We start from the raw sequence: 9,714 nt of genomic DNA, 5'->3' as shown, positions 1-9,714 counted from the left end.
GTATTACTTTGCACAAATACATGCATTGATGCACAATCCAAGAAGCTTCAAATTACATTATGTCCATGTCAGTGCCTGCGTCATTGTTAGGGACCCCGGTCTAGTCCCTAAACACTTGCCTTGCTAAGCCAATAGTAACCTTGAGATGACCGAGTCCAAGTCCTTCTCTTGCTTGGTCCACGTCCAATGTAGGTCAAGATGACCAATGTGTCAATGGGAGAAGCTGTATTTCGGCTAGAATTGGTAAATGATATTAAGATTGGATGATGTAAGTGTAGGGTTGGATGATGGGTGATGCACGAGCATGAGGTATGGTAGGGTTTCCCGACTTGGCAAAAGGGTAATGGCGGCTAGGGTTTATCAAATTAGGAAGGTAGTTGGCGGCTAGGGTTAGCTCAATATGGAATGTAGGTGTGGTGGCTAGGGTTGCCGAAATAGGGGAGTATGGGATTTAGGAAAGTTTCCTAATGATGATGGATGCAAAAGGAATGTTGGGTGGCGGCTAGGCAAGTCCCAATAAGGCAATAGTTGGCCGAATGGGAATTTACCTACCAAGTGATGCAATTCGGCTATGACAACCAAAAGGGTTAGGGCAACTTATGGAAAGTTGACTAACACTTGTTATAGTCGAAATGATGATTCACACGGATTGAGAGACAAAAAATAATGAAGAACTTCAAGAACAAATGTGGAACTCCAAGAACAATATATAGAATACTATTGCTCTCGAATGAACTAAAATGACACAAGGATCAAATGAACAATCAAACCTTGATTCACGTATTGCACAAGGAATGATTAAGCTACATAAAATGATAAATCAATTTGGGATTCACGGATTGCACCCAAATTGCCCAAGTGCTCATGCACCGAAGATGATCTCTCAAACAATGTTCTCTCTCTAGAGTTTTGCCAAAAGATGGAAATGAAATGACTAGGGGTCCTATTTATAGGTTACAACTTGGAAACCCTAAAATGGTCCCTTCAAAGTAAATAACAAATAATCAAAGGACTAAATAAGTAAAACAATTAAAAGGGAGCCATGGACTAAACCATGGTGTGACATGCACGGACCCAAGGTGGGTTAAGTGGTTGCATGTTGGTTGGTTGGTCCATGGCTAAGTGTTGGTTCGGCATGGCCCACGTGGGTGCCGTGGGCGTTGGCTGCATGGCACGGGCTGGAGCCGTGCGCTGGATGGCACGCCTGGATGGCATGCCACTGACCTGCTCCGCATGGCACGGGCTGGAGCCGTGCGCTGGATGGCACGCCATGGGGCGTGCCACTAGCCTCGCTGGTGTGCTGCAGGATGGGCGTACTGGCATGGGCGGCAGGAGGACCCAAGGCTGTGCGGGTGTGCGGCATGGTCAGCCTGGTCGTGTGCGCGCGCGCGCGGACTGGCTGGTCTGTGTGGCGCATGGGCGTGTGCAGGGCCCTGCGGCCCACTGGTGTGCGCACGGGCCTGCGCACTGCGCAGTGCCTGGGCGTGCGGCCCGCTGGGGCGCCTGGTGCTGCGCGCATGTGCGCGCGGGCCTGTGCTGCGCGCCTGCGCGCGCTGGCCTGTGCTGCGTGCTTGTGCGCGCTGGCTTGTGCTGCGCGCGCTGCCGTGTGTTTGCTAGCCTCGCTAGCCCGCATGCTGTGGAGGCATGGTTGTGGGTTAACCACGGGGCTAGTACCCACCATGGTTAGGGTTTGTGCTGCTCTCCTTGAGGCCACTCGACGTGGGGGTCTAACAATCCCCCTCTCTTTAAGTATATCCTTGCCCTCAAGGATAAATTGAGGAACCCTTGCCCTTATGTCATCGTAGTCCTCCCAAGTAGCTTCTTCCTTTGGAGCTTTACCCCACCTTATCAAGACTTGCCACACACTTTTTCTCATGGTCCCTCTTGAAACCACCCTATAGTTGAGAGCTTCCCTTGGTTGTAAAAGCATTCGGCCTTCATCATCAACCCTAGGTAGCTCATCCACAATGAGGCTCGGGTCCCCAATTCTCTTTTTTAACACGGTTACATGGAACACCGGATGAAGTTTGGAACTTGGAGGAAGCTCCAATCTATAAGCTACCTCTCCCAACCTCTCAAGTACCTTGAAAGGCCCATAGTACTTCTTGGCCAACTTCAAATTAAGCTTTTTCCTCAATGTTCTTTGGCCAAATGGTTGAAGCTTCAAATACACATAGTCCCCTACTTCAAAGGAAACCATTCTTCTACCCTCATCGTAATACTTCCTCATTCTTTGTTGAGCCTTGGCAAGCTCCTTCTTCACCTTCACTAGGATCTCATCCCTAGTTACCAACTCCTTTTCGACTTCTTCATTCTTGGCCGTGCCCTTTTCATAATTTACCAACATAGGTGGTGCCCTCCCATAAACAACCTCAAAAGGACTTCTTTGGATGGATGCGTGGAAAGAAGTATTGTACCAATATTCGGCCCAAGACAAGTACTCACCCCACTTTTTTTGTTCCTCATGGCAAAAACACCTTAAATATTGCTCAAGTGTTCTATTGACAACCTCCGTTTGCCCATCGGTTTGTGGGTGGTAAGATGAACTTGCCTTCAACTTGCTACCTTGTAGCTCAAATAATTCCTTCCAAAAGGAACTCATGAAGACCCTATCTCTATCCGAGATAATACTCTTGGGAAACCCATGGAGCTTCACCACGTGATCAATAAAGGCTTTGGCCACACTCTTGGCCGAATATGGGTGGGTAAGAGAAATAAAATGGCTATACTTGCTTAGCCTATCAACCACCACAAAAATTACCTCAAACCCGCCACTACTAGGTAACCCTTCGATGAAATCCATACTCAAATCCTCCCAAATTAAGTTTGGAATAGGCAAGGGTTGCAACAAACCGGCTGGTGGCCTTGTCTCATACTTAGACTTTTGGCATACATCACACTCGGCCACAAGTGTCTTCACGGCTTTCTTCAGTCCTTCCCAATAGAAAAAATGCTTAATTCTTATGTAGGTTCTCAACCACCCGGAGTGACCTCCCTCTTTACTATTGTGGAAGTGATCAAGAACCTCCCTTCTCAAATTCGGTACATTAGGGACATACACATAGTTCTTGTAGTAGATTAGGTCATCTTTCAACTTGAAGCCGATTACCCCATCACCTTGAGCTTCTAAAAGCTCTACAATCTCAATGGCCCTCGCATCAAGCTTGGTTGCCTCACGGATCTTGTCCCATATCCTCCATTCGGCCCCACTCAAGGCCATCAAACTATCATCATTCTCTTCATATACTTGCCATAATGTTGAGCTCCCTTCTTTTCTACTAAGTGCATCCGCAACTTTGTTCTCTTTTCCGGGTTGGTATACAATGTCATACTCAAATCCCAACAACTTGACAAGAAACTTTTGTTGTTCCGGGGTTACTATTTTTTGTTGCAACAAGTGTCTCAAAGCTTGTTGGTCCGTGACTATAGTGAACTTCCTCCCCAATAAATATGGCCTCCATACCTTCACGGCATGAACAACCGCAAGCATCTCTCTTGCATAAGTGCTCCACGCTTTCTTCATAGGTCCAAGGGCTTTGGAGATAAAAGCTATTGGCCTCTTCTCTTGGACCAAAACAGCCCCTATTCCATCCCCACTTGCATCGGTGTAAACCTCAAAGACCTTCTCAAAATTAGGTAGGGCTAATACGGGAGTAGTGGTCATGGCTCTCTTCAATTCCTCAAAAGCATTCCTTGCCCCTTGGTTCCATGCAAAATTATCCTTCTTCAACAAGGAAGTGAGTGGCTTAGCAATAAGCCCATAGTTCTTCACAAACCGCCTATAGTAGCCGGTTAGTCCCAAAAATCCTCTCAAGGCCGAGACATCATTGGGTAATGGCCAATCAACCATGGCTTCTATCTTCCTTTGGTCCACCTTGACCCCTTCACCCGAAATGAAATGCCCCAAATATTCGAGCTCCTTTTCCATGAAAGCACATTTGGATGCTTTGATGAAAAAATGATGCTCCTCAAGAATCTTCATCACTATCTTCAATTGGGACTTGTGGTCTTCAATGTTCTTGGAGTATACCAAGATATCATCAAAGAAAACCAAAACAAACTTCCTCAATAAGGGCTTGAAAATGGTATTCATGGCGGCTTGGAATGTGGAAGGTGCATTACACAATCCAAACGGCATCACAAGGTATTCATAGTGCCCATTATGCGTTCTAAAGGCCGTCTTGTGCACATCTCTTTCTTTCATACGGATTTGATGGTAACCCGCCCTCAAGTCAAGTTTAGAAAAGATGCTAGCCCCGTGCAACTCATCTAACATCTCATCAACGGTAGGTATGGGGAACCTATCCTTGATGGTGGCCTCGTTCAAAGCCCTATAATCCGTGCAAAATCTCCAAGTACCATCCTTCTTCCTTACCAATAAGACCGGTGAGGAAAAAGGACTATTGCTAGGCCTTATCAAGCCTCCTTTCAACATTTCTTCCACTTGCCTTTCTATCTCTTCTTTTTGGAAATAAGCATACCGGTATGGGGGAACATTCACCGGTTTGCCCTCATTCTCCAAGGCAATGGAGTGATCAAAGACTCTAGAAGGTGGCAAGGTAGTTGGCACCTCTAGAACTCCCTTGTGGTCCTTCAAAACTTCTTGGACCTCCACGGGCAGCAATGACATGTCATCCCTCTTGCTCCCGTCTTCATTTTTCTCAATCTTCAAAAGTGTCTCTTGCTTTGCTAGAATAATGGCAAAGCAACTAGCTCCACCTTTACATAATTTTTCAAACATCAAGGCCTCACAAGACCTCACCTCCTTGGAGGTCAAAGCTGTCCATAACTTCTTTTTGGACCCAATCCGAAATTCCATAGTCATCTTCTCATAGTCATTAACAACTTTGCCGATGCCTTTGAGCCATGCATTACCCAAAACTACATCAAGTCCCACTAGTGACAAAATGTGCAAGTCCGCCATGATTCTAACTCCTTGAACATTCATCTTAACCTCTTTCACAAGGCCCTCACACCTCAACTTGTCCCCATTAGCCACTTTAACATCAAAAGGCTCAATGGTGCTCGGTTTCAACCCAACTTTGGTGACTATGTTGGCGTTGATGAAGTTATGCGTTGAGCCACTATCCACCAACAAGGTGACTTCAAATTTCCCAATCCATGCCATAACTCTCATGGAAGTGGGTCTTTGGATTCCGGACATAGCATTGAGTGATAGCTCGGCTTCTTCTTCTTCCTCCTTGGTTTCATTCTCTTCTTGTTCGGATTCATCTTGTGAGGACTCTTCATCCTCCTCTTCTTCAATCATCAAGTAAGCTTTACCCGATCTACATGCATGTTCCTTGCTCCATTTCTCTCCACATTTGAAACAAAGGCCTTTTTTGATTCTTTCTTGGACTTCCTCCCTTGACAACTTTTTAATTTCATAAGGCTTTGGTTTGGAACTACCATCTTCCACTTCTTTTCCTTTCCAAGGAGTTTTGGTTTGCAAAGGTTTAGAAAATTTGCTCCCCACTTCCTTGGAATGGCGTTTCTCCATATGGTTGCTTTCTTCCAACACTTCGGCCATTCGCATTACCTCTTGCAATCTTGTGGGTTGCTTCAATTTTATTTCCTTGGCAAGCCAAGGCTTCAAACCGTCTACAAAAGTTCCAATCAAGGCTTCTTCGGTCCAACCCCTCACCATAGTTTGGAGTTGCCGAAACTCATCTATGTAATGGTGCACCTTTCCTTCTTGTTTCAACTTGGCCAATTGTCCATGGTGATTGACAATTGGTGATGGCCCAAATTGCATCAAGAACTCTTTTTCAAAGGCCGTCCACCCAAGTCGTCTCCTTTCTTGGTCATATTGGTCGCGTAGCCAACGCCACCACTTGCTTGCTCTCCCTTCAAGATGAAAACATGCTGTCGACACCCTCTCATCTCTTGGTACTTCATAGACACGGAAATAGTGGTCCACTTTGTCCAACCACTCATATGGATCCCCCCCATTGAACTTGGGGAAATCCACCTTTGGTCTCCTTGGTCCCCGGTCATGTGCCCGGTTTCCAACTCTATGGTCGTAGTGGTCTTCTTCATGTCTTTCATCTCTATGGCCCCTTTCTCGTTCACGGTTGTGACGTCTCCTATGGCCATGATCATCATGTCCATTACGCCCTCCATGGCCTAAGTCATACTCGGCCTCATTTTGTTCTTCATGTCTTGGGACCTCATATCTCACGTCTTGAGTTTCCCTTACTATACTCGGGCTCCTTGAGTGGTGGTTATCATTCCGAACCCATCTCTCCACGGCTATGTGGTCATTTTCCACTCTTCCCCCTCTTCTATACCCTTCTCTTGGGGGTTCATGTCTAGGCTCACGCACGGATCCGGATATGCTTGTTTCCACTCCTTCCACAAAGGCATCATGCCTTTGTCCATCCACCTCTTGTCGGGAAGCTTGGCCTTCCACAATCCTCCTCTCGATTCTTTCGATGTTCTCGTGAGTCTCCCTTCTCAAAGCCTCCGTGGCCCTTCGATGTTCCTCACTTTCTCGGTTGGTGGCATTCATGGCCATTCTAAGCTCGGCCATTGTAGTATTGACATCACTCAAAATGTCTAATACTCTTGTGTTGTGATCTTCAAGTCTCTCTATACGTTCCCGATTGGAGCCCGCCACCATCTCGGTCTCTTGATGGCTTGTGGCCATGTTGCTTGCAAACTAGCTTCTTTGAACACTTGCAAACTGACTTGCGACTGAAAATTCTGGTTGAGGGAGTTTCGGACAGCAACTTGTACTCTTCAATGGCGATAGGAAGGGCTCTCAAGTCCAACCTTGAGTTGGCCACCTAAAAAGATGGACAACCCCTCTTGCACAAGTTCTTGTCCGACCTTGGATCCTCCACCTTCAAGGGTGGTCGATCCCTTCAAGAACTCTACTCCGTCCTCTACCTCAACCCCCAAACTCCAATGTTCAACAATTCACAAACAACAAATAATGGGATCCAACGAGGGTCTCCCCCAACAAATTCACAAAGTTTGGGTTAACGCGTCGTTTACCTCGTGGAGAAGTGAGCACTTCTCAAAAATCACCAAACAAGATACCTCTCAATGAAAGCACCATAAATGTTAGGGACCCCGGTCTAGTCCCTAAACACTTGCCTTGCTAAGCCAATAGTAACCTTGAGATGACCGAGTCCAAGTCCTTCTCTTGCTTGGTCAACGTCCAATGTAGGTCAAGATGACCAATGTGTCAATGGGAGAAGATGTATTTCGGCTAGAATTGGTAAATGATATTAAGATTGGATGATGTAAGTGTAGGGTTGGATGATGGGTGATGCACGAGCATGAGGTATGGTAGGGTTTCCCGAATTGGCAAAAGGGTAATGGCGGCTAGGGTTTATCAAATTAGGAAGGTAGTTGGCGGCTAGGGTTAGCTCAATATGGGATGTAGGTGTGGTGGCTAGGGTTGCAGAAATAGGGTAGTATGGGATTTAGGAAAGTTTCCTAATGATGATGGATGCAAAAGGAATGTTGGGTGGCGGCTAGGCAAGTCCCAATAAGGCAATAGTTGGCCGAATGGGAATTGACCTACCAAGTGATGCAATTCGGCTATGACAACCAAAAGGGTTAGGGCAACTTATGGAAAGTTGACTAACACTTGTTATAGTCGAAATGATGATTCACACGGATTGAGAGACCAAAAATAATGAAGAACTTCAAGAACAAATGTGGAACTCCAAGAACAATATATAGAATACTATTGCTCTCGAATGAACTAAAATGACACAAGGATCAAATGAACAATCAAACCTTGATTCACGTATTGCACAAGGAATGATTAAGCTACATAAAATGATAAATCAATTTGGGATTCACGGATTGCACCCAAATTGCCCAAGTGCTCATGCACCGAAGATGATCTCTCAAACAATGTTCTCTCTCTAGAGTTTTGCCAAAAAGATGGAAATGAAATGACTAGGGGTCCTATTTATAGGTTACAACTTGGAAACCCTAAAATGGTCCCTTCAAAGTAAATAACAAATAATCAAAGGACTAAATAAGTAAAACAAATAAAAGGGAGCCATGGATTAAACCATGGTGTGACATGCACGGACCCAAGGTGGGTCAAGTGGTTGCATGTTGGTTGGTTGGTCCATGGCTAAGTGTTGGTTCGGCATGGCCCATGTGGTTGGCTTGGGCGTTGGCTGCATGGCACGGGCTGGAGCCGTGCGCTGGATGGCACGCCTGGATGGCATGCCACTGGCCTGCTCCGCATGGCACGGGCTGGAGCCGTGCGCTGGATGGCACGCCATGGGACGTGCCACTAGCCTCGCTGGTGCGCTGCAGGATGGGCGTGGGCGTGCTGGCATGGGCGTGCTGGCGTGCGACAGGAGGAACCAAGGCTATGCGGGTGCGCGGCATGGTCAGCCTGGTCGTGCGCGCGCGAGCGCGGACTGGCTGGTCTGTGTGGCGTATGGGCGCGCGCAGGGCCCTGCGGCCCACTGGTGTGCGCACGGGCCTGCGCACTGCGAAGTGCCTGGGCGTGCGGCCCGCTGGGGCGCCTGGTGCTGCGCGCATGTGCGCGCGGGCCTGTGCTGCGCGCCTGCGCGCGCTGGCCTGTGCTGCGTGCTTGTGCGCGCTGGCTTGTGCTGCGCGCGCTGCCGTGTGGTTTGCTAGCCTCGCTAGCCCGCATGCTGTGGAGGCATGGTTGTGGGTTAACCACGGTGCTAGTACCCACCATGGTTAGGGTTTGTGCTGCTCTCCTTGAGGCCACTCGACGTGGGGGTCTAACAGATGCTCCTTCCTCGCCGCTGCTCCTCTTGCATTTAGGGTGGTTCTCGGCAACTGTTACAGACTCTCACTCTCACTCTCTCTTCTCTGTTTGGCTGTCTTGTCTCTGTTACCGAAGCCATCCAAAAGGATATGGGCCAAGCAGAGATGGAAAATGGGGAGGAAGGGGAAGAAGAGAGAGTGGTTTTTCTTGTTCATGAAGGCCAGTGGATGATTGATGAGGAGAATTCAACTGAGTTACACAGCCACCCAGAAGACTCCAGACAACGTGAAAACTGCGGCTGCATAAACTCCAGACAACAATGCCGGATTCGTGGGCTTCTGGTTCGCTGGCATAGTCCTTAATTCCAATACTCCTGGTGGGCGATCATGTGGATGCATTCGAATGATGGCTATAGAATGGCCTTAGAAAAATCCTTGGAAATCACCGAACCTTTCTAAAGATCAAATCTAAAATCTGAGCGAGTGAAAATTTGAATAGAACTTGGGACTTTGATCACTAGGGTTGGAGAACTAACTCTGATTTTATAGTCGGACGGGTTGAAGCTAAAAATTAAACTCGTTGATTAGTCGGGTTGGAGACCCGAAAAGGAATAACCCGACAAAAACCGGGTCAGGTCGGGTCATTTTAGTCGGATCCGACAAAATTTCAGGTCATATGCACAACCCTAATTAGACTCCAAAATATCATCACAATGGATTAGCTCAAATTCAAATATTTAGACCTTAGCTACTGTGAACATCAAAATCATTTCCAAATTTGCTAGTTACTGTAGATTATACACCAAATGTATATTTTATTATTTATTTCTTTTTCTTCTTTCTTCCATCAACTACTTCTTCGTTCCCTCTCAAAAAAAACCAGAAACCCTTACCAACACTCACGCATGCATATACCAACTGGCTTTTTTGTTATTTAATTATTTTCTTATTTTTTGGAATAACAATTAGCATTAAATGACAATTGAAAAAATATAATTT

This window comes from Juglans regia, chromosome 14 (genome assembly GCF_001411555.2).
Source record: "Juglans regia cultivar Chandler chromosome 14, Walnut 2.0, whole genome shotgun sequence".
Lineage (NCBI taxonomy): Eukaryota > Viridiplantae > Streptophyta > Magnoliopsida > Fagales > Juglandaceae > Juglans > Juglans regia.
The sequence above is the reverse complement of the archived record's forward strand: the minus strand, read 5'-3'. Positions refer to the sequence as shown.